The sequence below is a fragment of the Pipistrellus hanaki genome (assembly GCF_964339955.1).
Source record: "Pipistrellus hanaki genome assembly, chromosome: 11".
NCBI lineage: Eukaryota > Metazoa > Chordata > Mammalia > Chiroptera > Vespertilionidae > Pipistrellus > Pipistrellus hanaki.
In genome coordinates this window covers 66153859-66177674 of record NC_140513.1, presented here as the reverse complement: position 1 = coordinate 66177674, position 23816 = coordinate 66153859, and the positions used below count along the sequence as shown (strand labels likewise).

At 41.1% G+C, this 23816-nt stretch overlaps 1 protein-coding gene across 4 annotated transcripts in view; it reads right to left on the bottom strand.

Annotated features, from left to right (window-relative positions):
• Window positions 1–23190, bottom strand: part of FANCC (FA complementation group C) — a gene marked incomplete at its 3' end in the record, with an annotated part of 222335 nt that extends 199145 nt beyond the window's left edge. For 3 of the 4 annotated variants that reach the window (XR_014796326.1, XR_014796327.1, XR_014796328.1), the window contains exon 1: window positions 23005–23190. The remainder of the gene's footprint in view (window positions 1–23004) is intronic. The other variant, XM_084898963.1, reaches the window with a different exon arrangement.
• Window positions 23191–23816: the final 626 nt, after the last annotated feature.

The window sequence follows — 23816 nt, the reverse complement described above, 5'->3', positions numbered from 1 at the left end:
CCGTGTCTCCAGTGCAGCAGTTCTTCCTTTATAGACAGAGCGGGTCCTCACAGACAATTGGCCTGGAGGTCAATTCCTCCCAGAGTACCAACAGCAAAAAAGGCTTAATTATACCAAGACTTTGCACTCAGCCCACAAAGGGAGATAGCAAAAGCAACCACCCCAGGTGATTGAGGAAGCTGATAGGTTACCTACCACACAAAGCCACTCCATCAACACAGGGAGGAGACACAGAAACATGTCATGAAGGGGAGAGATGGAAGAAAGTAAACTACTGGACAACACAGAGTTCAGAATCACATTTATAAGATTACTCAAGAATCTTCTAAAAACCTTTGAGAAACTTGATGAGACCTCCAAGAAGCTTGGTGAGCCCTTCAAGGACCTTAAAGAGAATACCAAAACAATGGAAAAGGACCAGTCAGAAATTAAGCATACATTATCTGAAATAAAGAATATACAGAAACTCAACTATAGATCAACATACCCCAAGAGTCAAACCAAAGATCTGGAATATAAGGAAGAAAAAATCACCAACCAGAGAAGCAGAAAGAAAGAAGAATCCAAAAGTGTGAGGATAGTGTAAGGAGGCTCTGGGACTGCTTAAAGTGTACCAACATCCGGATTTTTGGGGTGCCAGAGGAGAGCGAGCAGGATATTGAAGGCTTAATGGAAGAAATAATGACAGAAAACTTTCCCTACCTGTTAAAAGAAATAGACTTACAAGTTCAGGAAGCATACAGAACCCAAACAAGAGGAATCCAAGGAGGAACACATCAAGAAACATCATATTAAAATGCCAAGGGCAAAAGACAAAGAGAGAATCTTACAAGCAGCAAGAGAAAAACAGCTAGTTACCTACAAGGGAATACCCATATGACTGTCAGCTGATTTCTCAACAGAAACTATGCAGGCCAGAAGGGAGTGGCAAGAAATATTCAAAATGATGAACAAGAATCTACGACCAAGATTACTCTACCCAGCAAAGCTATCATTCAGAATTGAAGGTCAGATAAAGAGCTTCACAGACAAGAAAAAGTTAAAGGAGTTCATCAACACCAAACCAAGATTACATGAAATACTGAAGGGTGTTCTTTAAGGAGAGGAGGAAGAAAAAGAAAAGTAAAGGTAAAAATTACGAACAACAAAAAGGCATAAAATACATACCCACCAACAAGTGAATCTAAAAATCAAGTGAATAAAAAATCTGAAGAACAAAATGGACTGGTAAGCATAATAGAATCAGGGACATAGAAAGGGATTCTCAGGGGAAAGGGAGTCTGAGGGGTGAGGGAAGAGATTGGACAAAAATCTTACACCTATGGATGAAGACAGGGGCGGGGGTAAGGGCATGGGGTGGGATTGGGAATCAAGTGGAGGGGAACTATGGGGGAAGAAGGGGGAAAGAGGAACACCTGTAATAAACTGAACAATAAAGATTTATTATTATTTTAAAAAAAAGATGGATTAAAAGGAGCCACAAATTAAAAAAAAAAAAAAGAAAAAATGATCAAAATAAAATGACTAAAAGAAAATTTTAAGAGAACGATAATAAAAGGGAATAAGATAGATAATAATAAGGCAATAGTGTCATCAATGACCAAGAAAAAAAAATCTTCAGGAAATAAATTTAATCTCCTGCTTAAGTTGATCACTAAAGAACAGCTCACAGGGAACTAACAACTTTTAAATCCCAATCAAGCAACGTATGGCTATGGCACCCTCCTACTTGTGATGCCAAATATGACTGCTGACTTGGAGTACCGGTATTCCTGAATCAACTGAAAGAAGCACCATTATTACCATTGCCGGCCAAGAGACCCATCAGTGACTTGGGGTAGAGAGTGAGTCACTGGCAAAGATATCATCACAGCAGGCCAAGGGCTGCATAAAACAAGTCTATAGTATTAAGGTTAAAATTAAATGAAATGAAAGAGAAATCAAGACGAGGGAGGATGAGAAGAACAAATACAGCATCAGAGTGGGTAGGTTCTTTCTAACTTCAGGGCAAAGCAAACATCTGGAATTATTTGGTACTGAATGCCAAATTTAAGACTTTGTTCCTCTCTTCAATTATTTGTTAGTAACACCATAAAAAAAAAAAAAAGTAGACCTATAGGCTAAAATGAAGGAGACTGGTTAAAGTGGGTATAATAATAACTGTTTTTTTGAAAAAAAACAAAACAAAACAAAAAACAACAACAACACATACTTTTTAAATTAACAGTGCAGTTAACTGCACAAAGAATATTCCTGACTGACTTGGAGAGATGTTCATCCTAAATTCTTAAATCAAATTAGGAAGTTTCAGACAAACATATAATAGCATGATAACATTTTTGTAAAAGTATGTCTGCATAAGCACAGGGAAGTCTTTAAATTATCCAAAATAAATGCTGGATTATTAATGATATTTCCATTTTTAAAATGTTTTTCTATTTTCATTATAATTAAAATAACAATTATTTAAAATGAAAGAAAAAATGTGCCCTTCCAGGTCATTCAATCTTTACCTGAATTAAATGTGTATGAAACTTACAAAGAACCCCTTTCACATAGAACACAGCTTTGGCAGAGCTGTTCTCACCCAGGTCGGATGAAGGGGCCAAGCCCAGCTGTATCAGGGTGGAAAAAAACACAAGCTGTTTAAAGACCCATGGGAAGGTTTGAATCCAGCATCTCTATTCAGTAATTCGGTGACCCGGAGCAAATTAGACGAGATTTCTGAATGCGGCCTTCACTTGACTTCGGGAGTGGAATACCTCACAGGGTTGTTTTGAGGATTCCAGAGAACGGTACCCATATATGATGGCACAGATTGGTGAGTGGGTTACAAATGACCTTTCTGACCAATATTATACTTTTTATTACCTCAGAAAACAATCTTTTCCATATAATGCCAGGTTGCTTGCCGCTTACTCTGACGTCCCCCTTCCCCCTCAGTTCTCAACAGAGCAGTCCAGCTACTGACACTTCCTTCTAAAGTGTCTGTATTTGCCACCTCCAGGAAACAGCAGAAAAAAACATCCAGCAGGTGGGAAGCAGGTGTCAGAGAGTAAACCTGTGGAATCCAAGTTCTCTGTCCTATGAATATAATATAAGCAAGCCCAGGGGGGTAGAAAACATCTTTTCTAAGGGCACACATTGTAGAAGCATGATACTGTTACAGAGTCAGCTTGACATATTTACACTACAGAGTTCCAACTGTAATCATTATCCATGCCTTAAGACTGAAAAAGTTCAGAACCACTGAAACAGAAAATAAATAGCAAGAGTTGTGAGTCAACTATTTAGAAAGTGTAAGAGTTTCTACAATGATGTCAATGTTCTATTTATATATATACTGTCCAATATCATAGCTCCTAGCCACATGTGGCTACCGCACACATGAAATGTGGCTAGTGTGACTGAGGGACCGAATTTTTAATTTTATTTTAAAATAAATTTACATCATCAAATATAGTATTGGATGGCACCGATCTAGAACCTTGGGTTAATGGCTGATGCTAAACAAAAAAGGGTGATATGTGGGTGAGTGAGCTAAGTTTAAAAAGCAAACTGACAAAAAGACAAAACAGCAAAAAACAACAACAAAACAAAAAACCAGCACCGTATTAAAATGCTCTTGTTCCATATAGCATTCATCTTGATAAAGCTGACATCCTAGTCTGATCTACTCAGGCTGCCATAACAACAACAACAAAAAATACATACACTAGGTGGCTTACACAACACACATTTATTTTCTCAGTTTTAGGAGCTGGATCAAGGTTCTGGACTATTTGGTTCTGGTGAGGACCCTCTGCCTGGCTTGCCGATGGCCGCTTTCTCTCGGTGTGCTCATACGGCTTCTTTGTGCATATGCACAGACGGAGAAAAAGATCTCTCTTCCTCTTCTTATAAGGCCACCAACCCTGTCCTATTAGAACTCCCACCCTCTGACCTCACTTACACGTAATTACCTCTCTAAAGGCTCTAGCTCCATATGAGTTTATGGCAGGGGGAGTGGGTCACAAAATTCAGTCCATAACACAACTCTCCTCTCTCCCTCCCTTATCTAGATTTCTTATGAGTTCCAATATTGTATGGACTATGTCTCACCTCAATTTATAAACTCCTACAAGCTAAGTTTTCTGCCTATTTTTAACACACCATCACTTTACACCTAAGTGAGGCTTTAACCCTGCCTTCAGACAACTGAGAAATTTATCAAGATTAAACAGCTTTGGCCCTCAAAATGACTCCTCACCTCCTACAGTGACTGTGCAGATAAGAGTTAACGTAGCAAGCCTGACTCTGCTCTCCTTAGGAAGGACAGCTTGTAAGGCTGGCCCTTGACTAGAATCCGGGAACTTGGATACTGGGCGAGTTCCACCTCCCTAACTGCTAAGAGGGACTAGCTGTGCCTAAACTGTTTGTACAAACAATGTGATTTATGCGGGACATCTGCTTTCCTTCTGAGGATCTGCAATTTTGGTACCTTCTCAGCAGAGGATGACTACATGACCAGCCCCCAATAAAAACCCTGGGCACTGAATCTCTAGTAAGCTTCCCCGATGGAAGACATTTCACACATGTTATCACAATTCTGCTGGAGGAACTGAGTGTGTCCTGTGTAATTCCACAGGGAAGGAACACGTAGAAGCTTGTGCCTGGTTTCTGCCAGACTTCATCCCATGAACCTTTTCCCTTTGCTGATTTTTCTTTGTAGCTTTTCCCTGTAATAAGACATAATCATGAGGACAACTATACGCCGAATTCTGTGAGTCTATCAAGTGAATCATCAAACCCAAGTGTGGTCTTACGGACCTCCAACACATCAATCAACCCAGTGTTTTAATTCACATCATCAAACATCTATCCCTAGTAAAAGAACCCTGTATTCCTACATTATAATCTTCCCAGACTCCATTCTAACCCATAATTCTCCCAGCCCTGGCCTTATCCAGTCTATAATCTATTATACATTATCACAATCACTTAAGATACGATAACCATCAAATCTCTCTATGTTAATACTTCTATAACTGAGGTGAATATTCTCCAAGAGATTGGGAACAGTTTTTTGTTTTCATGTGTGTGCGTGTGTGTGCGTGTGTGTGTGTGTGTGTGTGTGTTGTTTCAATATAAAACTGTATGTTTCCTATACCTTGCATTAAAAATAATGTTCCCAGGGTTTCTCCATGCTTAGCCTCATTTTACTTGACTTTCTTACCCGGGGAGATCGCACAGAGCATTCCAACCCAGACCCACAAGCTGAGAACCCCTTGCAGGGTCGCCTACCAGGGGTCTTCAAACTACGGCCCGCGGGCCACATGCAGCCCCCAGGGGAGTCTGATCCTGCCCGCCAGGTTTTTTGGGCAGTGAGCGCAGCCAAGGTGTTACAGTAGGAATTAGTAGTTCATATAGTCCGGCCCTCCAGCTCTCTGAGGGACCGTGATCTGGCCCCAACTTTAAAAAGTTTGAGGACCCCTGCCTAAGACCATCGGAAAACACAGATATTTACATTACGGTTCATAACAGTAGCAAAATTACAGTTTTGAAGTACCAACAAAAATAATTTTATGGTTGGGGGTCACCACAACACAAGGAAAGGGTCGCGGCATTAGAAAGGTTGAGAACCACTGCCCTAGAACAATGACAGTCTGACTTATAGATGACAAGCAACTCTGATAAACCAGAGTAAAGATATAAAGGTATTATGGACAATAGGGAAGTGAAGACCTGAGGAGTGGGTAGGGACTGGGAGCAGGAGGGAAAGGAGGGGGAAATGGAAGATATATATAATACTATCAACAATAAAAAAAATAAATAAATAAATAAATAAGATCTGAAGGTACTGACAGGGGAGGGTTCCCCAACATTCAGCCCAACTGGATCTTTTTAATAGGAATATAAAAGTCAGTTAAGTGTCTCCCATGTATGTGGAGTTTTGGTTCAGCTTTCTATAATAGTTCTTTGTGGTAAATATAAGCAGACAGCCAAGGACTGATTATCAAATATCTGAGAAAACCTCTAATATACAAAATATACAAATAAAAGTAACACAGAAGTCATGTGACTTTTTTTTAAGTTATAGCATTTAATATCTTTATAGCAGAGAAAATAATACTATATCCATTCAAGAAAGAGAATATTAACAAAAAGGACATTCAGAGAATAGTCTTGGAAATTAAAAATATAATAGCAGCCCTAACTAGTTTGGCTTGGTGGATAGAGCATCAGCCTACAAACTGAAAGGTTCCAGATTCGATTCCAGTCAAGGGCATATACCTTGGATGCAGGCACATCCCCAGTAGAAAGTATGCAGGAGGCAGCTGATCAATGTTTAACTCTCGATCTCTCTCCCTGCCTCTCTGTAAAAAAAAAAAAAAAAAAAAAAAAATCAATAAAAAATATATACATTATACACACACACACACACACACACACACACACCGTATTTTCTGGCGTATAAGACGACTTTTGAAATGAAAAAAAGTCAACCGAAAATTGGGGGCAAAAGACCAAAATTGCACAAAAATTACCTGCAGATCTTGACGGCAAAGTAAGTCTTTTCTTTAAAGTGGGGGGTAGTCTCATACAGCGAATATAGGCCTAAACCTATGTTTTAATTGTAAAATTAGGGGGTCGTCTTATACGCCGGAAAATACGGTGTGTGTGTGTGTGTGTGTGTGTGTGTGTGTGTGTGTACACACACACACACACACACACACACACACACACACATAATGAAATGAGAAACTCAATAGAAAAAAAATATATAATTTAAAGCTGAAAATCTCAAAAGTGCCCTGGCCGGTGTTGCTCAGTGGCTGGAGTGTCAGTCTGCACACCAAAAGGTTTCAGGTTCAATTCCTGGTCAAGAGGGCAAATCTGGGTTACAGATTCCATCCCCACCAGGTCAGAGCACATGCAGAAGGAAACCAATTGGTGTGTCTCTGCATTGATATTTCTCTCTCTCTCTCTCTCTCTCATATATCCTATCTAATAAAAGAGTAATATGGAAATTAATTATCACTCCATTACACCAACAAGCCATGCCCACCAGCCAATCAGAGCAAGTATGTAAATTAACCCCAATCAAGATGGCTGCAGCCATAGAGAGCAGGAGGGAGGCTTGGGTTTCCCTGGCAATGGAGGAAGCCAAGTTTTCTACACACCCTGGTGGGCCCAGACCTCCACTCAAGGGTACAAAGTTTCAATTATAGAAGGTAAATAAATTCCAACAGAAATGGCAGCAGCCACTGAGCTGGAAGAGCAGGGGGCTAGGGTTGCCCCAGGTGATGGAGGAAGCCAAGCTTCTGCAGCCCTGGCAGGATCAGGCCTTCACTCCAGGCTACAAAGTTTCAATTATAGATGATACATAAATTCCAACAGAAATGGCTGCTGCCAGGCTGCCAGGGAGCGAGCAGGAGGCTTGGCTCCACTCCAGTCTACAAAGTTTAAATTGTAGAAGATAAATAAATCCCAGATACCAGGGCCTCCCCTTAAGTCGCTGGGGGGGGGGGGGGGGGTAGGCATGGCCGGCCCGCAAACCACCAGAGGCCACTCACCCAGGCTGCCCCACACCCCAAGGGAACCCCCACCCTGATCCAGGACACCCTTCAGAGCAAATCCATTGTTTCCCCATGCATGCACCAGGCCTCTAACTTATCTAATAAAAGAGTAATATGCAAATTGACTATCACCCCAACACACAAAATAGCTGCCCCCATGTGGTCAAAGATCCTGACCCATGTGGACACAAGATGGCCACCACAAGATGGCCAGCAGGGGAGGGCAGTTGGGAGGGACCAGGCCTGCAAGGGAGGGCAGTTGAGAGGGACCAGGCCTGCAAGGGAGGGCAGTTGAGAGGGACCAAGCCTGCAAGGGAGGGCAGTTGGGGGTAATCAACCCTGCAGGGGAGGGCAGTTAGGGGTGACCAGGCTGGCAGAGGAGGGAAGTTGGGAGCAAACAGGCTGGCAGGGGAGCAGTTAAACATCAATCAGGTTGGCATGGGAATGGTTAGGGCATGATCAGGCTGGCAGGCAGAAGACGTTAGGGGCAATCAGGAAGGCAGGCAGTCGAGCAGTTGGGAGTCAGCAGTCCTGGATTATGAGAGGGATGTCCAACTGCTGGTTTAGGACATCCAATGGGATCGGGCCTAAACAGGCAGTTGGACATCCCTCAAGGGGTCCCACATTGGAGAGGGTGCAGGCTGGGCTAAGGGATAAACCCCCCCCCCGATTCCCCCCCCCTTCCTGTCCTATCTAATAAAAGAGTAATATGCAAATTGACCGTCACACCAAGACGCAAAGATGGCCGCCCCCATGTGGACACAAGATGGCTGCCACAAGATGGCTGCCACAAGATGGCTTGCAGGGGAGGGCAGTGGTGGGAAGTTAGGTGTGACCAGGCCAGCAGAGGAAGGCAGTTGGGCAGGACCAGGCCTGCAGGGGAGGGCAGTTGGGCAGGACTAGGCCAGCAGGAAAGGGCAGTTGTGGGTGATCAGACAAGCAAGGAAGGTGGTTATGGTTGATCAGGTCGGCAGAGGAGTTCAGTTGGGGGAGACCAGGTTGGCAGGGGAGGGCAGTTGGGGGAGTCCAGAATTGCAGGGGAGGACAGTTGGGGGGAGGCCAGGCCAGCAGTGGAGGACAGTTTGGGGAGACCCAGGTCTTACAGTGGAGGGCAGTTAGGGGTGACTGGGCCAACAGAGGAGGGCAGTTGGGGGAGACCAGGTCAGCAGGAGAGGACTGTTAAGGGGGACCAGGACTGCAGAGGAGGACAATTGGCAGGGAACCAGGTCTGCAGTGGAGGATGGTTGTGGGGGACCCAGGCCTGTAGGGGAGGGCAGTTGGGGGAAACGGGCCTGCAGGGGAGGGTAGTTGGAGGGTACCAGGCCTGCAGGCAAGGGCAGTTGGGGGCAATCAGGCCAGCAGGGGAGGGCAATTGGAGGAACCAGGCCTGAAGGGCATGGCAGTTGGTGGAGGACCAGACCTCAGGGGGAGGCAGTTGGGAGCCAATAGTCCTGGATTAGGAGGGATGTCACAGTGGGATCAGGCCTAAATGGGTGGTTGGACATCCCTCAAGAGGTCCCAGATTGGAGAGGGTGCAGGCTGGGTGAGGGACACCCCTCTGTACACAAATTTCGTGCACCAGGCCTCTAGTATACATACATGTGTATGCCCCCACTTCCTCCTTAACCTTCCATTCTCTCTAAAAATCAACAGGAAAAATGTCCTTGAGTGAGGATTAACAACAACAACAAATCTGAAAAGCCAAAAGACAATGTGATAGAAAACAGGAGAAAGATAAGAAAATCAGAGGGTTAGTCCTAAAGTTCAAACGCCAAATAAAGACGCTCCAAAGAAAATGGAGGGAAGAATATAATCACAGAAACATTCTTAGAACAAAAAGACAAGAGTTTCTAGACTGGAAGGGCTAACCAAGTGCCCAAAACAGTGGATGAAAGAGATCCACACCATAGCACATCATCATAAAATTGTAAAAACATTGGAAGTTAAAGGGAATGAAACAATGCTATTTCCAACCTGGAATTCTATGTCCAGATAATTCATCAATCAAGTGTGACACAAAATGATTTCCATCCCACGCACCATTTAAAAAGATACTAGAGTATGTGCTGCTCCAAAACAAGGGAGTAAGCCAAGAAAGAGGTAGAAAATAAGATACAATATCAAAGAATGCATAGGAGAATGAATGATAATAAAGGAAAAACCTAGGATGGTTGTAAATAAGTTTTGCAACAGGAAAGGAAAAGACTAGCTATATATATAAAAGCCTAAGCAGCTGAATGACCAGTTGACCCATTGCTATGACACATACTACCTACCGGGGGACAGATGCTCAACGCACAGGATCGGGTTCCCTCCTGCCTGAATTGGGCCTTCAGGGTCCAGGCTCCCACCTGTCTGGATCGGGCCTGTGGGGATTGGGCTTGTGGGGACCAGGCCTGAAGGGATTTGGCTCCCTCCAGTCTGGATCAGGCCTGCAGGGATCGGGCAGAAACTAGCTATCTGACACCCCCAAGAGGTCCCGGATAGCGAGAGGGTACAGACCAGGCCAAGGGACCCCTCCGGTGCACATGCACCAGGCCTGTAGTTATTTATACTAGCCCAAATGTCTTCCTCAACTTAATATTATGTAAGTGCAAAAAGACTTAAAAGAAACCTCCATGAGTTCTAATTTAAAAAAAGAAAAGAACGAAAGAGGAGTCAAAAGCAACAGATGTAATCATTGTGATATGCCCACCTTCTATGACAGCTAATTTATCCTTCTTCATCTCATGGTACACATAAACTAATTACTAAAATTCTGGAGCACAGCAAAAAATATATATTTTAGCCAATCAGACAAAAACAAAACAAAAACAAACAAAAAAAACACACATATAATTTTTATTGATTTACCAAAAAACAAACAACAAAAAAAAACCCCCACAAAAACAAAAGTAATTATCTACCCTTGTGCTCCAAAATGACTTTTTTAGAAAATTAGGTTCCTACTGGTATGTAAGGAATTCTGGTAACATGAATTAATCAATCAGATGCAACCATAGAGCTCTATAAGATCAGCTCTATTATATGACCTATATACTTATGATTCAAGATAGGGCATTGACATCAGACGACTATGGCTGTGTTGGCGGTTGTCATTTTTTGTTTGACGATGTAAGGGAAAAGAGGTCTGTGCTACATGTTTTAAGCATTCTTATAGCACACTGGTTGAAAATCGCTGCTCTATGCTGATAGAAATATCCAAAGTTCTAGCCTTGGCTGGGTAGCTCAGTTGGTTACAGCCTGATCCCAATATGCCACAGGTTGCAGGTTGGAGCCCAGGTCAGGGCACATACAAGCATCAACCAATGTGTGCATAAATAGGTAGAACAACAAGTCTGCTCCTCTCTCTTCTCCTTTTTCTCTCTCCCCCCTCTCTTTTTCTAAAAAAAAGAAAAAAAAAAGAAAAAGAAATCAATAAATACAAGTTAATCAGCAGTACACAAGTGGATAAAAAAGCTGTGGTACATTTATAAAATGGAATACCATGCAGCTGTAAAAAAGAAGGGAATCTTACCCTTGAGATAGCATGGAGGGACCTGGAGAGTATTATGCGAAGCAAAATAGGCCAGTCAGAGAAAGACAAGTATCACCTGATCGCACTCATATGTGGAATCTAATGAACAAGAGACATGGAGACATGGAACAGAATGCAGAATCTCAGAGGGAAGGTGGGGGAGGGTGAGTAAGTGCGAGGTTATCAACCAAAGAACCTGTACGCATATATGCGTAACCCATGGACACAGACAAGAGGGTGGTGAAGGAGGGGGGCGGGGGGGCCTAGAAGGGTCAATGGGAAAAAAGGTGGACATATGTAATACTTCCAACAATAAAGATTTTTTATTTTTTTAAAAATAAGAAATATCTAGCTGTTAATGGTTAGAGCATCAGCCTGTGCACTGAAAGGTCTCGGGTTCAATTCCTGGTCAAGGGCACGTACCTGGGTTGCAGGCTCAGTCCCTACTCCTGCAACCAACCTATGTTTCCCCACTCTCCCCTCCCCTCTCCCTTCTCCCTTTCCTCCTCCCTCCTCTCCCCCTCCCTCCCCCTCCCCCTGCCCCTCCCTCCCCTCTTCCCCTATCCTCTCTCTCCTCTCCCACCTCTTTCCATCCCTTCCACACTCTCTTTGAAAATCAATGGGGAAAAATATCCTCAGGTGAGGATAAAAACAAAAAGAAAAGGAAAAAATATCCAAAGTTCTTTTGAACAAGAGATTACCATATTACGTAGTTATGTGTTTCCACAATTACCAACTTTAGGTCACAACATGGTACTTAACAATGGTTCGCTTCAATTCTCTTGATCAGAAAAATGTTTAATAAAAATTAAAGAACAAATGTAAATGAGATTCAACTATCTTCTTTTGATAAATGTTGCCTCTTTTTAATCAAAGACTAAGGTCATTTAACTGCTCTGTTACCCGATTTAGAGGCTTCTCCAAAAGTCCAGTGAAGAAAATCAGTACAAGCAAATGAAATTTTAAAATTCAGTCAGCAATAAACAAGCAAACAAAACAAGCCCCACCCCAAAATTATTTGGCCCAGTTCATTCAAACAGTTTCTGGTGGACTCTGTGTACTCTTAAATTTGACAAAAATCATATAAGATTTTATAGGAAATCAGAATGCAGAATATAGCTCTAGAAAATATTATATTGCCAAACTCACCATTTATCCCACTAAGTAGAAAATAAGAAGAAAAACAAATTAGAAGTGCATATATTGAGACTTGTCCCACCCTGATCTTGCTGAAAGATACCACCACAAAACATGTTCACAATCACTCAGAATAAAATTATTTCCTTAAATAAACCTAAAATAGCAAATTAATACAATCCTAAAACATCAACCATTTTAGTGTCTTTTTATTTTTTAATTGACCAATGCAATTAAATTCCGTTAATAACTAATTTTTGCCAAATTTAATTCTAACAAACTCATTTAATTTAAAAGATCATAAAGATAAAAAATTCCATATTTTTGTATTCCTACAATTTAAAAGCAACAGGATCCTTCCCCCTTTCCCTCCCCTCAGGCCATAAATAAACATGCCATACTTCAGGCTTTTTAAAAGTATATTTTATTCCAAAATTAGGAGTGAAAATAAAGCTCAAAAAGAAATGACTTCCCAGCCTTGAATTCAGTGGCATTAATATTAATGACAATCCCACTCATTTCAAAGGCATGGCCCGGAGTGTTTATATTATGAAAAATGGGTCTGGAATGTCATCTTCAGTAAATTTTAAATTGTTTAATCTGAGGTTTTGCTAGATTTATAACAGCTGCACTTGTGTTTACAACTATAATACCGTCTTTACAGCATGGCACTCCTTTATGCAGTTTTTAGATCTGGTTGGTACAAACATGTTGTACTGATCAATTGAAATGAGTGTGGTATCTCTCCCTAGCTACAAGTTTAGTTAGAATAAAGTTTTGTTTTGGATTAACATTGTACAACAAATGCATCAAGGACCTTCAAAAATTTTATGGTATTGGTTACAAAAGGATAGAACAAAACCCTCCACTCATATACAAACATTTGGAAAATGACTCAGTTTGTGTTTGTGGAATTTAAATTTTGTTTGGGGAAAAGATAGGCATATCAAATACACTGTGGGTCTGATTTGTTTGCTGGCACTCCTTGAGTCTCACATTACCAAGCAGAAACTGGTTAGGCAGTATTAAAAAAAAATACATTTCTTCTAATACCTCTATTTACACAGTAGAAAGATGCAACTAAAAAGCCTGCCAAGACTTGTGAAGAATGTTCCAATGGGAAGCGTCCAGAACCCTTGGACATGGGGCTGCTGGTGCAATGAGAAGAGCACCAGACAAGAGTCTAATTTCCCTGGGTAACAGTCAACAGCTTTGTCACTAACCTCTGTTTCCTTCTCTGTAAACATTTCAAAAAGAACATATTGTTGAAGGTGAATGTTTTCCGCTAAATTCAGTTAAGCCTGGGTAACCAGAAATGTTTGGCTCTTTTAGTAACTAAAATTATTATGGTCATCATGCCACAATAATTGAGACACATTTAAAAGTTGCACAAACAGAAGTAACCCCAGAAGTTCTTCAGCAGCTATCCTCTTTTGGGGCAAACTCGCAGGAACCCCCTAATCCAGGTCCAAATTAATTTTTTATTTTAAATCTCCACTCTTTTTTTTTAAATGTCTGTCTTACCTTGGCATATATGGTTACTATAAGAATCACATACAATCTATATGAAACTAATTTGGAAAGTGTGAAGCATGTTTACTGGGGCTTATGACCAAAGTAATGTTAGAAATGAACCAAGAAACCAAAAGAGGTAAAAAATAATAATAATAATAATAATAATAATAAAAATAAAAAGTAAAATAAAATTTTAAAATCAATAGAACAAAAATGCTGACATCTTAAAAGTATATGGTATATTACTGTTAAAGAACAATTAATAATAAGTTTTTTTCCTACAAGTAAGAAATTTTGAACTAGCCAGAGAACACATATTATAGTAATTCCTCCAAAAGGTATGATAAATTTGTTCCAAACTAGCTACCCATTTTTCCTCCTCAGTATTGGTTTGACAACTGAATTCATTTCAAAATGACTCAAAAGTTTGTAAATTACTTTACACAAAGGTCATAAATTCAAAGAGGCAAGGTAAATAAGTAGAGCAATCTGATGGGCTGGAAGCAACTGGAAGACAAAGCTCTATACACAGAAGACACCAGAACTTAGCTCTAGCCAGCTGATGCCAAAAGAGGTGTCAGATTTAGTGTGTCAGACTGTCCTTCATCTTAAAAATAATAATAAATTGAAAATATGGATTTTAAGGTGAAATTACTTTGTGTTTTAATGTTCATAAATGACTCAAAAAATTACTTAGTGTTTTAATGTTCATAAATGGCTCAAAAAAAATTTAAAACATCATGCAAACCAGCTCTGTTTGTGGAATTTAAATTTTGGCTCTGTTAGTTGGAGTGTCATCCCTACAGCAAAAGACTGCAGGTTCAATCCTGGTCAGGGCACATACCCCGGTGCGTATTCAATATCCAGTCCGGGCACATACAGGAGGCAACCATTTGATGTTTCTCTCTCACATCAATCTTTCTCTTGCTCTCTCTCTCTTCCGTTTCTCCCCCTCCCCAATCTCTCTCTCTCTCTCTCTCTCTCTCTCTCTCTCTCTCTCTCTCTCTCTCTCTCTCTCTCTCTCAAATCAGTAAAAGCATATCCAGGGTGAGGATTAAAAACAACAAAACCATCATGCAAGCCATACAAAACGTATCATGCTTTAGATTTATGATCAATTTCTGCTAACTTTTGTGCATGGTATGAGATATGGGTCCAAATTCTTCATCATTTTGCATGCGGATACTCAATTGTTTCAGACTCTTTGTTAAAAAATAACCGTCTTGCCGAAACTGGTTTGGCTCTGCGGACTGAAAGGTCCCAGGTTCGATTCCGGTCAAGGGCATGTACGTTGGTTGCAGGCACATCCCCGGTAGGGGGTGTGCAAGAGGCAGCTGGTGGGTGTTTCTCTCCCATCGACGTTTTTAGCTCTCTATCTCTCTCCCTTCCTCTCTGTAAAAAAATCAATAAAAATAAATAAATAAATAAATAAATAAATAATAACTGTCTTCATTTAATTGCCTTGGCACTTTTGTCAAAAATCAATTGACCATAAATTATTTCTAGACTCTCATTTCTGTTTCAGTAATATCAACAGCATGCTGTCTTGATTATGATGATAGCTTTATAGTAAATTTTGAAATTGGTACTATAATTATTTCATTGCTTTTTATTTTTCTAATTGTTTTGGCTATTCTGGGTTCCCGACATTTCCATATAAATTTTAGTAACTGCTTGTCATTAAAAAAAAATAGCCTATTGGGATGGATTTTAATAGAAATTGCATTGACTCCATAGATCTGTTTGGGGAGAATTGCCAACTTAACATGAACATGGAATGTCTGTTCATTTAGATCTTTAATTTCTTTTAGCCATGTTTTGTAATTTTCATTATGCAAGTCTTGCCCTTCTTTTGTTAACTTTTTTCCAAAGTATTTTCATTTTTGATTCTATTGTAAATAGACCCTTGTCAAATTTCATTTTTGGGTTGTTCAGTGCCAGTATAGTATAAAAACACAGTTGATGTATACTGATCTTGTATCCTTGTATTTCTTTCATGCAGGTTTTGCTTTTTTGTGAATTCCTTAGAATTTTCTACATAAACTGTCATGTCATCGGTGAACATAGACAGTTTTATTTCTCCCTTTGTATCTGGATGCCTTTATTTTTTTTTCTACATATCACCTCCAATACATTGTTGAATAGAAGAAAGGTGGGGTGAGAGCGGAGTGAACATTTTTAACTTTTTCCTAATCTTAAGGGGAAAATATTTAATCTTCTACCAATATACATTATGATGTCAGCCATACATTTTCCATAAATGCTTTTTATCAGGTTGAGAAACTTTCCTTCTGTTCCTAGATTGTTGGAAGATGAATAAGTGTTTGATTCTGTGACAATCTCTTCTGTATCTATTGAGATGACAATATGGTTTTGTTTATTCTACTAATATAATTTCTTACATTAACTGATTTTTTAATGTTATACTAACTTTGTATTTCTGGGGTAAATCCCATTTGGTCATGGTATATAATTCTTTTTACATGTTACTAAATTTGGTTTAGCAATATTGTTTAGCATATTTGTGTCTATGTTTATGAGAAATACTGGTGGGTAACTTTCTTGTGATATCTTTGTCTGATTTTGGTTTTAGGTAATACTAGCATTTTAGGAAGTGTTCCCTTCTCATATTTCCTGAAAGTGGTTGTAAAGGATAAGTGTTATTTCTTTTTTTAATATTTGATGGAATTCACCCCTGAAGTTACCTATTCCTGGATTTTCCATTATGGGAAAAATTTTAATTACAAATTAGAAATCAGTTCTTCATTTAATTGATTTTACTTATTGTTTTTCTGTTTCCTATTTCACTGATTTCCACTCTTCTCTTTATTGTATCTTTCCTTCTTCTTGCTTTGGGTTTAGTATGCTCCTTTTTCTCATTTCTTAAGGTAGGAGCTTAAGTTATTAATTTGCAGCCTTTATTATTTTCTAATACAGCTGTTTGAAGTTGCAAATTTCTGCCAAAACCGGTTTGGCTCAGTGGATAGAGCATCGGCCTGTGAACTGAAAGGTTCTGGGTTCGATTCCGGTCAAGGGCATGTACCTTGGTGGCAGGCACATCCCCAGGGGATGTGCAAGAAGCAGCTGATCGATGTCTCTCTCTCATCGATGTTTCTAACTCTCTATCCCTTTCCCTTCCTCTTTGTAAAAATCAATAAAATATATTTATTTTTAAAATTAAAAAAGAATAAATTTACAAATTTCTTTTTAAGCATTGTTTAAACAGCATCTCACAAATTTAATATGTTGTGGGGTTTTTTAATATATTTTATTGATTTTTTACAGAGAAGAAGGGAAAGGGATAGAGAGTTAGAAACATCAATGAGAGAGAAACTTTGATCAGCTGCCTCCTGCACACCTCCTACTGAGGATGTGCCCGCAACCAAGGTACATGCTCTTGACCAGAATTGAACCTGGTACCCTTCAGTCCACAGGCTGACACTCTATCCACTGAGCCAAACCAGTCAAGGCAATATGCTGTGGGTTTGATTTCATTCAGTTCAAGATATTTCTAACTTTCTTTGTAATTTCCTTTTTGACCCATTGGCTACCTTACAAGGTATAGCTATCCTTCTTACAAATAAACAAGGTTTTACCCTTTTTTCAAAATGACCAGATGCACAATCCCGAGTTATTGTATTTATTGCTGATTTATGGCGATAATCTCACTGAATATTTCGTTGCCTAAAAATTAAATTATAAAGTTAACTTCCAACAATTTGTATGTAAAATAAAAATGGGAAGAAGAGCGAAGATAATTTGCTAACACAAACTTACTATACAACCCAGCAATTCAACTCATGTATCTATTCAAAAAAAATGAAAACATGTCCACACAAAGACTTGCACACAAATGCTCAACTCAACATTATTCATAATAGCCAAAAAGTAAAAGCAACTCAAGTGTCCATCAACTGATGAATGGATAAACAAGATGTGGTATGTCCACACAACAGGATACTTTTCAGCAAACAAATGAACTACTTACTCATGCCAGAGCATAGATAAATCTCAAATACATTGTGCTAAGTGAAAAAAGCCCAACACAAGACAACACCTACTTTATGAATTCATTAATATGAAATGTCCAGAAAGCCTAATCTACACAGACAGAAAGCAAACCAATGGTTGTCTGAGGTCTTGAAAGCCAGAGCCAGGAGTCAGTATGAACTTGCAAACACAAACTTGTTATGATGATGCAAATGTTTTAAAAGTGAATAGTGATGATCATTGCACAATTCTAAAATCCTACTAAATTGACTAAAAAAAAAACACCTAATTCTTTACATATCAGGTATATTGTTTCAATAAGATGATTTCCATTAGAAACATACCTTTTTATAACTAGAGAAAGGTATCAGGAAGAGTACAGATGTTCCTGCATTAGAGATGTTGACAGGGAAATGATTTCTATATACCTAGGAGGGACTATGAAGAACCTAAGAGAATAAGCCAGATAATTTTGCAAGGGCTCGTCCAAACTGATTCAAAAAAAGACTTGATATCTAGAAAATAAAAGATTTGCATTGTTACCTAACTTTTCTGATGAATTAACTTTTTTCTTCTCTACTTATGTATTTTTATTAAAACACTGCAAAGGCAATGTACTTCTCCAAAGGTGTTCTTTCATCTTAAAGTCAATCATTCAGGAGCCATAAACAAGATCAGAGAATATACATACCCTACCCAGCTAAAATAAAACTTTATAAATGCATTTGGTACTGATTTCAAGCCTGATTTGAGGCTTCACCACTACCAACTTGGAACTGCCACACATGTGAGATTTCTCTGGCACTCTATGCAGCTTAGCTAATCAATCCAACTTTCTACTGGCCAGGCTGGCCTCCCTGTAGCTGGTTTTCATAAATACAAAATTTGTATAATTGTTACTGGAACTACTTGCTGAAATATGGAACTAGTTTAAAACACCACTTATTTTAAAATGTACATGCATAGTTTCACATGCATGCAGCAACACATCTTCTACACTCAGCCAACCAAGTTAATGCTTTTTATCATTAAAGAACAGAACAAAAAACTCTAATATGGAGTTTGCCTATCTTTTCCAGAATCTTAGTAAATATTTTTCAAGGAATCAAGAGGAGAGAGAAACCAAGATGGCGGCATAGGTAAACACCTAAACTGCTGCCTCGCACAACAATTTCAAAACTACAACTAAAAGACAAAATGGACATCATCCAGAACCACAGGAAGGCTGGCTGAGTGGAAATCTACAACTAAAAGGGAAGAGAAAAGCACACTGAGACTCAGAGGAGCTACAGGAGGCAGAGGTACTGAGATGCACGTGCGCGGAGAGGACTGGCAACTGAGTGCACGGCTGGCTTTCTCAATCAGGAGGGAGACAAAGGCTCCTGACTGCGCTGAACTCCAGTTCTGGGAGAGACTCTGGGGACCCAGACTCACATGGGGTGAAACTAGACTGTCAGGAAAGAGAAAACCACACTGAATTCAGAGGAACTGCGGGATGCAGAAGTGCCGAAGTGCGTGCATAGAGAGGGCAGGCAACTGAGAGTATGCAGCTGGCTTTCTCAACCAGGAGGGAGACAAAAGCTCCTAACGGCTCTGAACTCCAGTTCCGGCAAAAATTCTGGGGACCCAGACTCATTTGGGGAGAAACTGGACTGTCTGGTAGTGGCAGAACTTGAGGGCAGCCTTCTCTCAGAGGTGCGTGCAGCGATTACCACAGGACACTGAGACATAGGGGCCTATTAGGGCAGGACTGACAGGAAACCAATGCTGTCTGCTCCACCCTGACACTCCGCCCCATCCAGGCTGAGCACAGAGGCTTTTGCAAGTCTTGTCTCATAAAGGTTTCTTTAGCACAGAAGTTCTCCCAGCATAGACACAGCTGATCCTCACAGCCAATTGGCCTGGAGGTCAATTCCTTCCCATGATATAAACAATAATCAAGGCTTAACTACAACAAGACTGCACACAGCCCACAAAGGGGTGCACCAAGAGTGTCCACTTCAGGTAACTGGGGAGGCTGAGCCACTGGGCCCTATAGGACACCTAGCACACAATGCCATTCTATCAATTCAGGGAAGCAGCCAAAATGCAGAGACAAAGAAAAAGATCACAAATGAAAAAAATGGAGGAAAGCAAATGACTGGATATAGAGTTCAAAACCCAGTTATAAGGTTTTGCAAGAATTTTCTAGAAAAGGCCAATGAGTTTAGTGCAGTGGTCGGCAAACTCATTAGTCAACAGAGCCAAATACCAACAGTACAATGATTGAAATTTCTTTTGAGAGCCAAATTTTTTAAACTTAAACTTCTTCTAATACCACTTCTTCAAAATAGACTCGCCCAGGCCGTGGTATTCTGTGGAAGAACCACACTCAAGGGGCCAAAGAGCCACATGTGGCTCCCGAATCACAGTTTGCCAACCATGGGTTTAGTGAGACCTCGAGGATATGAAAAAGGACGAGCAAGAAATTAAGCATATACTGAATGAAATAAAAAATAATATACAAAGATCCAACAGCAGACAAGAGGATCACAAGAATCAAGTCAAAGATTTGAAATACAAATAAGCAACTGAAAAAAGATATGAAGATAGTGTAAGGAGCCTCCGGGACAACTTCAAGTGTACCAACATCCGAATTACTGGGGTGCCAGAAGGAGAGAGCAAAATACTGAAAACTATTTCAAGAAATAATGACAGAAAACTTCCCCCACCTGGTGAAAGAAATAGACTTATAAGTCCAGAAAGCGCACAGAACCCCAAACAAAAGGAATCCAAAGAGGACCACACCAAAACACATCATAATTAAAATGCCAAGAGCTGCCAAAGCTGGTTTGGCTCAGTGGTAGAGCGTCAGTCTGCGGACTGAAAGGTCCCAGGTTCGATTCCGGTCAGGGGCATGTACATTGGTTGCGGGCACATCCCGGGTAGGGGGTGTGCAAGAGGCAGCTGGTCGATGTTTCTCTCTCATCGACGTTTCTAGCTCTCTATCTCTCTCCCTTCCTCTCTGTAAAAAGTCAATAAAATATATTTTTTTAAAAATAAAATAAAATAAAATGCCAGGAGCAAAAGACAAAGAGAGAATATTAAAAGCAGCAAGAGAAAATAGTTACTTATAAAGGAGCACCCATATGACTGTCAGCTGATTTCTCAACAGGAACTATGCCGGCCAGATGGGAGTGGCAAGAAATATTTAAAGTGATGAATAGCAAGAGCCTACAACCAAGATTACTCTACCCAACAAAGCTATCATTCAGAAATGAAAGTCAGATAAAGAGCTTCACAGATAAGAAAAAGCTAAAGGAGTTCATCACCACCAAACCAGTATTATAGGAAATGCTGAAAAGTATTCTTTAAAAAGAGGAAGAAGATGAAAAAGATAAAGATAAAAATTTTGAACAACAAATACATATCTATCAACAAGTATATCTAAAAATCAAGTAAATAAAAAATCCGATGAATAGAATAATCTGATGACTATAATAGAATCAGGAGCATAGAAAGGGAATGGGCTGACAATTCTGGGGGGGGGGGAAGGGGTGTGGGGTGTGTGGGAAGAGACTGGACAAAAATCATACACCTATGGATGAGGATAGTGGGGGGGGGGGGGGTAAGAGTATGGGGTGGGGGTATGAGGTGGGGGAGTGGGAACCGGATGGAGGGGAGCTATGGGGGGAAAAAAGAGGAACAACTGTAATAATCTATACAATACAGATTACAAAATTTAAAAAAAAGAAATCAAGAGGAATATGACTCAATAATGAAAAAAATGAATGAAAATGTATAACAAAACATAGTCAAATTGTAAAGCAGGATCTAACTTTTACCTTGGGGTAAAGGCCTTTGATTTAACTAGGAAAAGTTAGTAAATATTTTTCAAGAAATCAAGAGGAGAGAGAAACCAAGATGGCGGCATAGGTAAACACCTAAACTGCTGCCTCGCACAACAATTTCAAAACTACAACTAAAAGACAAAACGGACATCATCCAGAACTATAGAAACACTGGCTGAGTGGAAATTCTACAACTAGAAGGAAAGATAAAAGCACACTGAGACTCAGAGGAGCTACAGGAGGCAAAAACCAGGGGGTTTTAATCGGGTTGTTGCCCAAAATTCTTTTTGGATGCAGTCTTTCTTGTTTATGAGTAATGTATATATGTGCTTATTTCCATGTGAATCTGGCACAGTACATCAGACTGAAACCTCAACTTGGTTTAAGTTTAATGGATAAAGTCACAATGAACATGTTTTCCATCTGAGCTTATGTAATAAATAAGCATGTAATAACTCATCCCAACACATGGTATGAATTCTGTCACTTGTAACCTTCCCTCCTCTCTTGAGGGGAGTAATGAGAAAATGTTCTGAGCTGCACATCACTGAAGGTGAGTGACATCCACGCACAGCTGAAGTTGGATGGCCCAAAAATGCCCTGTTCCTCTGATCAATCAATCACATCTCAGTTAAGATCCATTCATTAAATGGGACACAAGTTAGAATAAACCCAGGAGCCCGGGAGCTTTCCAAGCTTCAGATTAGGACAAAATGCACAGGCACACACAGATCTTGGCCAGAAAATTCCTAGGTCTCTTTCCTTAAAATTCTGGTCCCAAATTTGTCATGTTTCCAAAACTCCAAATCCTTTCCCCTCTCCAGACACAACACGACCATGAAAAGGAAAAAAAAAAAATTAGAAAAAAAAGGCAAGCCAACGAACACCAACCCCTAAAAAAATATTTTTTAAGGGTTTTGGACCCGATTTGGCCTGGCGTCCAAAGACAGTGATGGGGAGGCCAAAGTCCATCAAAACCCTCCTCCCCTCCCAGGCTGAAAGGCCCGAGGGCGAGAAGGGTAACACCAGAGCCCGGGCTCCCCTCCTCGGGCCTCGCCCCTCCCAGCGCCGGAGCCGGCCAGCTGTAGAGGGTGCAGGGTTAAGAGGTGAGCTTGTCACAGCTCCCCCGGATCCGGGCGAAGACATTCACCTCTGCGCCCCTCCTTGAGACCTGGCGGCAAGGCGTCAACGAACAAAAAGAACTACAAAACCAAATCGCAACTGCCACCTCTCCTGGGGGACCCCTCCGCCGGCCCCGCCCCCACGCTGGCCCCGCCCCACCTCCCCTCCTCGCCCCCGGCACTCGGCGGGAGCCCGCTCCCACCTACAGGCGCCGCGCGCGGCGGAGGGGCGTTCTCGCGAGTCTTCCCTCCCACCCCCACGCCCGGGCTGACGTGTCGGCCAGACCCCCGGAGGAGACGGCCGCCTTCGCGGTGTGCCGCGGCCTCTTTCTTACCCGGTGGTCCGCGCCAGAGCTGCCTCAGCAGTTTAGGCCGTGGCGGGAAGGACGCCACCGCCCGAGTTCTGTGGCTTGAAAACTTGGCTTCGTCTCCTACAGCTTTTTTGCTTTGTTTTGACTTTTTTGGAATTTTCCCGCGGTCGCTCGGCAGTGGAGCCGGCGCGCCCGCAGTGCATTCTGGGGCCCCGCCCCCCGCGGCATCGCGGGAAAATTCCGGCGAATCTTGGGCTCGAGGGGGCGGGGCGGAGCCTGTCACCGGCTGGGCGGAAGTCGCCAGCGGGCGGAAGTTGGCAGTGGGCGGGCTCCGGGGCGGCGCGGTGGGCAGCCTGTGGCTGCCTTCCTCTAGCTCTGCTTCCTCTATTCGAGTCGTGGGTGACCCCCCGGAGGGAAACCCCGGAGGGGTTTAATCTGGTATTGCCTAATTATTTCAAAGCTGTCTTCACAATGCAGGGGAGGTAACATGGAAATTGGGTTTTGTTGTTTTTTTTTAAGAGAAACTCAGTGTTTATGGGATACCACCACCAAACAAGGCCTAGAATATGGTTTCTAGCTGTGGTCACATACAGAAAAGGAATCCTTTTTGTGTTAATGACACCCGCTCCCCCCCCACTGCCAATCAGTTTCATACAGTGTTTGATTCGGATTCAAATCAGTTCAAAACTGAATTTAAACCACTTAACAGGAAAGCAGCATTTTGTGTAAAATTCATTCATGGTACTAGTATTAGCTTGCCTTGATGAATTTTTCTATTCTAGAAATTAGCAGTGCCTAAGATTTTTCTTAGATGTTGAAATTGTAAAGTAATTTGA